Genomic DNA, 6008 nt, shown 5'->3' with positions numbered 1-6008 from the left:
ACCCCCTTTTCCAATCCGGGAGCCGAGTTGTAGGGGCAAGTTGATGGCTGCCACCTCCTCGCAGGAGATCGGTGCCCACGTGCCACCCAAGCTCACGCTTTGATGGAACTCGCGGAGCGGAGCGACAGGCACGGAAGCCTGCGCAACAAACGGGCCCCCAATGCGCAGACATACGCTGCACATCCGGAACCACGCCTGCATGGTAGGCCCCATCCAAGATCTCCTTGGACACACGCGACATGTTCGAGCGGAAGAGGCGCTGCACGCGCGCATACTCCGCCCGTCGTCGCGCTTTCTTGCCCGGATTGGCAGCAAAGCGACGCATAGGCGGTCGCAAACGAGAAACAGTCGGAGGAAATACGCCAGTGATCCACGGGCCGACGGCATCAACACTCCGCTGGCCATCCAGCACTCCTAACCCAATCTGAGTCAGGACGCGAGAACTCCATCCCTGGATGGCTTCCACGACTGGGACTAATGCTCGAATAGCGCCGGCAAATGTGCCATACGCATCGCCCCAGCCGGGAGAAGATGGTGAAAGCGGAGGCGAGCCTGGTGACCACGCGGAGAGATGGCTGACGCTTGAGGGGAGGCCGAAGGACTGGATCCACCAGCGGAAAGAAAAAACTATCTCCCGACGTGGCGGACAGATCCTCCAGAGCGGCGGCAACAAGGCGTCGGTACCCACCGTTTTCCGCATACCCTTGATAGCATCAATGGAGCGGTTCGGAACAACGGTGAGCAGATGTTTGGTTGATAAACCGAACGCCTCGATAAACCGCCAGGCCTCTTCCCTCGCCATCATGCGCTGTTCTTCAGCGCTCCACTGGCGCTTCACCCTCTCGACGTTAATTTCCTCGTTGTATATGGCCTCGTGCGCCCGACGGCGATGAAGACCGAGTCCGTTCTTGGTGCTGAACGCGCGATGCAATGAGGGCACGGGGTACGGCAAGGCATGCGGGGTATAGGGGCAGGGACAGCCGAGGGCGGTTGTCGACGACGAGCCGCAGCGGGAGGCTGTCGCGAAGGACCAGGGCTGGGTTTCAGGAGAGGAGGACGAATGCACGACAGGACCGGCGGCCCGAGGCTGCCGCCAGGGAGAATATCCTTTTTCCTTTGAAGTGCCGGTCGTATGTCGGCTCGAGGGGCTGGCAACCCCACGAACCCAAGCGAGGCGCAAGCGCCCCGCCAAGCCAGAGCCCCGTGGCCGCCGGTCGAAATTTTCGCCAGCGTTGGCCCGACTCTCACCACGAGGAGGTGGGGATGGCACATGGATCCGCCGGTCGCCCGGACGGAGTCCTTAAGAGAGTCATAGTTACTCCCGCCGTTACCCGCGCTTGCTTGAATTTCTTCACGTTGACATTCAGAGCACTGGGCAGAAATCACATTGCGTCAACACCCGCGAGGCCATCGCAATGCTTTGTTTTAATTAGACAGTCGGATTCCCCTAGTCCGTGCCAGTTCTGAGCTGAGCGTTGAATGGCGGCCGAAGAGGACGACCACGACGGCTCGCGCCGCCACGGAAGCCTCGCAGCAAGGAAGATCCGCGGGAGGCCAAGGCACGGGACCGAGCTCGGATCCCGGGACCGGCGCGAGAACGCCGACCGTTCACCTCGCCCAGGCCCGGCACGGTCAGCCAGACCCGCTTCCCGACCAAGCCCGACCACGCCCCGCTCCTCAGAGCCAATCCTTATTCCGAAGTTACGGATCCAATTTGCCGACTTCCCTTACCTACATTATTCTATCGACTAGAGGCTCTTTACCTTGGAGACCTGCTGCGGATATGGGTACGAACCGGCGCGACACCTCCACGTGGCCCTCTCCTGGATTTTCAAGGTCCGAGGGGAAGATCCGGACACCGCCGCAACTGCGGTGCTCTTCGCGTTCCAAACCCTATCTCCCTGCTAGAGGTTTCCAGGGAACTCGAACGCTTATGTACAGAAAAGAAGAACTCTTCGCGGATCTCCGAAGGCGGTCTCCAGGTCATTTGTGTTACCCCGACGAACATTCTCTTACGAGGGCCCGAATTGTATGCGGTTCCGCTGCCGGGTTCCGGAATAGGAACCGGAGTCCCTTCGCCCGACGGGCATGTGGTCTTTCGTAGAATATTTATTATTAATTCTCGGACACTCGAGGTATATTGTATCGCCGGTCATGAAGACAGAGTGGGGAACATTCTCCTAGGGCTGAAGGATCAGCTGACATCGTGTGCAACGGCTGGTCACACGAAACCCTTCTCCACGTCAGGTCCTCCAGGGCCTCGCTGGAAGTAGTTGCTACTACCACCAAGATCTGCACCCAGACGGCGGCTCCAGGCAGGCTCGCGCCCAGACCCTTCTGCGCTCACGTCGCGACCCTCCTACTCGTCAGGGCTTCGTGACGAACGCGAGAGAAGACTAACGCCCGCTCCCGGTTGCCGCCCCACTTGCCGCTGACGGCAGAGTATAGGCGCGACGCTTCAGCGCCATCCATTTTCAGGGCTAGTTGCTTCGGCAGGTGAGTTGTTACACACTCCTTAGCGGATTCCGACTTCCATGGCCACCGTCCTGCTGTCTTAAGCAACCAACGCCTTTCATGGGTGTCCCATGAGCGTCGAGTTGGGGCGCCTTAACTCTGCGTTTGGTTCATCCCACAGCGCCAGTTCTGCTTACCAAAAATGGCCCACTTGGCACTCTGATCCGAAGATGCTCGTGGCTTCATAATTCAAGAAAGCCAGAGATCTCACCCATTTAAAGTTTGAGAATAGGTTGAGGTCGTTTCGGCCCCAAGGCCTCTAATCATTCGCTTTACCAGATGAGACTCGCGCGCGTTCCGTGCGGAACGGCCGAGTGCCAGCTATCCTGAGGGAAACTTCGGAGGGAACCAGCTACTAGATGGTTCGATTAGTCTTTCGCCCCTATACCCAGTTCCGACGATCGATTGCACGTCAGAATCGCTACGGACCTCCATCAGGGTTTCCCCTGACTTCGTCCTGACCAGGCATAGTTCACCATCTTTCGGGTCCCAACGTGTACGCTCTGGGTGCGCCTCTTCTCGCGATGAGAACGAGACGCCCCGGGAGTGCGAGGCCGCATCGCGACGCGGCCCATCCTCCCTAGGTCGACGGCCAGGGCCGACCTTCACTTTCATTACGCCTTTAGGTCTCGCGACAAGTCCCAATGACTCGCGTACATGTTAGACTCCTTGGTCCGTGTTTCAAGACGGGTCCTAAGAGTACCCAAAGCAGTAGCGTCGCCGACCGGTATCGGTCTCCCGCGAGACCGCGGGAGACGTTCGCAGGCCTGTCGAAGGTGTACCGTACTGTAACCACAGCGGGCCAGGACCGGGGACGGCGCGAAGTCCGTAACCTCCGAGTACCGTGGCGCGCGCTTGCGACGGTCTCGACGCACCGTGAATAGTGCGGCCTGATTACCTTGCGCGTACCGCCGAGCAGCCGGCCGGGCGACCGAGGGTTTGTCGCGTGCCGTTTTACCGGCGACGCGACAGACACCGCACCCGGGCCGTAGACCGACACCCAGCGGGTCGCGACGTTCTACTTGGGGAGAAGTACACGACGACGAGCGCCGGACATCGGCGCACGGTAGCGTGCCCGCGCGCGAGCCGCAAGGACTCCGCGGGACATCGCCGACCGACGCGAAGCCAGCGCCGCTGACGATGAATCTCCCCGTTCGATCTTTTGGGTTTCTTAGGTTTACCCCTGAACGGTTTCACGTACTCTTGAACTCTCTCTTCAAAGTTCTTTTCAACTTTCCCTCACGGTACTTGTTGCTATCGGTCTCGTGGTCGTATTTAGCCTTAGATGGAGTTTACCACCCACTTAGAGCTGCATTCTCAAGCAACCCGACTCTAAGGAGAGATCCTCCTGAGGCGCTCACCGGTCGCTACGGGCCTGGCACCCCTACGGGTAAAGTGGCCCCATTCAAGATGGACTTGGACGCGACGCGGCACCTCGGGATAAGCGGATCCTCCCAAACACCACCTGTCCCTGCGGCCGGAACCGCGGGATTCGGTGCTGGGCTCTTCCTGTTCGGCTCCAGCCGCTACTAAAGGAAAATACTGGTAGTATTCTTTTCCCTCCGCTTAATAATATGCGTAAATTCAGCTGGGTAATCTCGCCTGCTCTGAGGTCGGTCGCATAGGAGTTTTCGTAGCGTTTCCCTCCTCCGCTTCGCTCATCGTCGTCTTCTCCTCTATAATATATTATTATAAGAGGGAAGAGAGATTGCGAGAGGCCGAACGAGAGAGCAGGCAGCGGCAGCACACGAAATACGCGAGAAGGCAAATTCGCCGAGTGGCGCTACCCGCCCAACCCCTCGTTGTGTGGTAAGATGGAGGACGATATATCGCGGGGTTCGAGATTCTCGGCTCCTCCCTTCTCTTTTATATACGAAATTCGGGCGGTAATCGATTCGACGCGTACACGACGCGGCGCGCCGGTCCCCTTTTTTCGCTTTACGAAAATTTCGTGGACTCGGACCCGCGGTCGGCTCGCGATTCAAAACCCTTCTCCGTAAAGAGTAAAGGATTACGAATGCTCTCTCCGCCGGACGACGACGCGCCGTATATTTCTCCGTAATACACCGTTATGTGTGCGGGCAAGGGCGCCTCGGCATAAGACGCGCGAGCGCTATCGCACCGAGAGACGCGGCACAGAGTGCGAGAGCAGTCCGGTCAGTCTGTGTGATGTACGGAGAGGAGAGACGGGTGAGACAAAGCGCTACCTACTTTCGGGAGGACAAACTGACGCACGCGCCGCTCTAGGGACGCCGGTGCCATTTACCGTCCTGACCTTTTTTTGGCCGTTTGTTGCTCCCTTCGCGCGCGCTCTTACTCTCATCCCATTTCTTCTCCTCGGCTCTCGCGTACACACACGACTTGGATACACAAACACGCTCCCCCTCTTAATTCGCGCAGCATTCTCTGGGCGCGCGTTCGCCAACGTTTTACACGCTTGTGCGCTTCTCCTCCTCATTATTATTATTTCGGGTGTCATTTCAGACGACGCCAGGATTGCACCGCGGCCGGTCGGCGCGGCACAGACACCTCGGCGAACGTTCCAACGATCGCTCGTACGCCATTGTAAGCGTGCACAGGGCACAGGCGACGCGCGCGCCATTCTCTGGTCGCCCGCGTCGTGGCCGTGCGCGCTTTTCGGACGCAAGCATTTAGGGGTACTAAAACGACCCTCAAGCCAGGCGTGGTCCGGGAATTGTATCCGTGGACCGCAATGTGCGTTCGAAATGTCGATGTTCATGTGTCCTGCAGTTCACAAAGTTGACGCGCAATTAGCTGCGTTCTTCATCGACCCACGAGCCAAGTGATCCACCGTTCAGGGTAATCGTTCGAAATTTTTGCGTTCGCGAAGAACGCGCTTCTCGTTCAACCATCGTGGTCTCTTCTCCTCGGACGAGAGAGAGAGAGCGACATAATCGTTGGTGCTCTTCCGATCAGCCTGTCTCGCGCGGTCCGAGGACGCGTCGCGGACCGCCGCCTCCCGCCAGGGAAGGCTACGGCACAAAGATAGAGTTGTGTGTTTCTTGTTCGGAGCGTCTCTCCCGCCAACGGGAGAGCCGGGGCTCGGAAGCTCTTTGAAGAAACCGTCGGACCGACACAGTTGACAGATTGGTCGAAATATCATCGATCCCTTCTCTGTGTTATATATATATCTTATAATAATATATGGGGGTCCTCTCGCTCGGCACTCGCGGTCGTCTTCGCACACCGGTGTGTCTCGGCACGCTGACCGCTGCCCCCGCGGACAACGGGGAGGTGCGCGCGTCGACGAACGTCGTGGGTGCTGCACACACGCGTGCGCGGGCATAGGTTACCACCGGTTCGCGCTCAACGCCGAATCGACGCTCTGTGTGTGTGTGTGGCCGGAGAATGGCACACACACGAGCGTGATCGCGAAGCGTCTCGCTCCGAATCGTCGTCGAACACCGCCGGGCGCGCTGCTCTGCTTGCCGACTACTTTCGGTCAGAGAGGCGCGACGGCGTCCGTCGTTATA

At 58.8% G+C, this 6008-nt stretch overlaps 1 non-coding gene and 1 pseudogene across 1 annotated transcript; both read right to left on the bottom strand.

The window, feature by feature from the left end:
* Window positions 1–1746: 1746 nt before the first annotated feature.
* LOC146723694 (large subunit ribosomal RNA) lies at window positions 1747–4106 on the bottom strand (annotated as a pseudogene).
* A 1074-nt stretch (window positions 4107–5180) lies between these two features.
* On the bottom strand, window positions 5181–5337 carry LOC114945276 (5.8S ribosomal RNA). Its single transcript, XR_003822369.2, has one exon. It is a non-coding gene; the product is annotated as a 5.8S ribosomal RNA (ribosomal RNA).
* Between the last annotated feature and the right edge of the window lie 671 nt (window positions 5338–6008).

The sequence above is a fragment of the Nylanderia fulva genome, unplaced genomic scaffold (assembly GCF_048542155.1).
Source record: "Nylanderia fulva isolate GAGA-0341 unplaced genomic scaffold, ASM4854215v1 Scaffold1741, whole genome shotgun sequence".
Classification (NCBI taxonomy): Eukaryota; Metazoa; Arthropoda; class Insecta; order Hymenoptera; family Formicidae; genus Nylanderia; species Nylanderia fulva.
The sequence above is the reverse complement of the archived record's forward strand: the minus strand, read 5'-3'. Positions and strand labels throughout refer to the sequence as shown.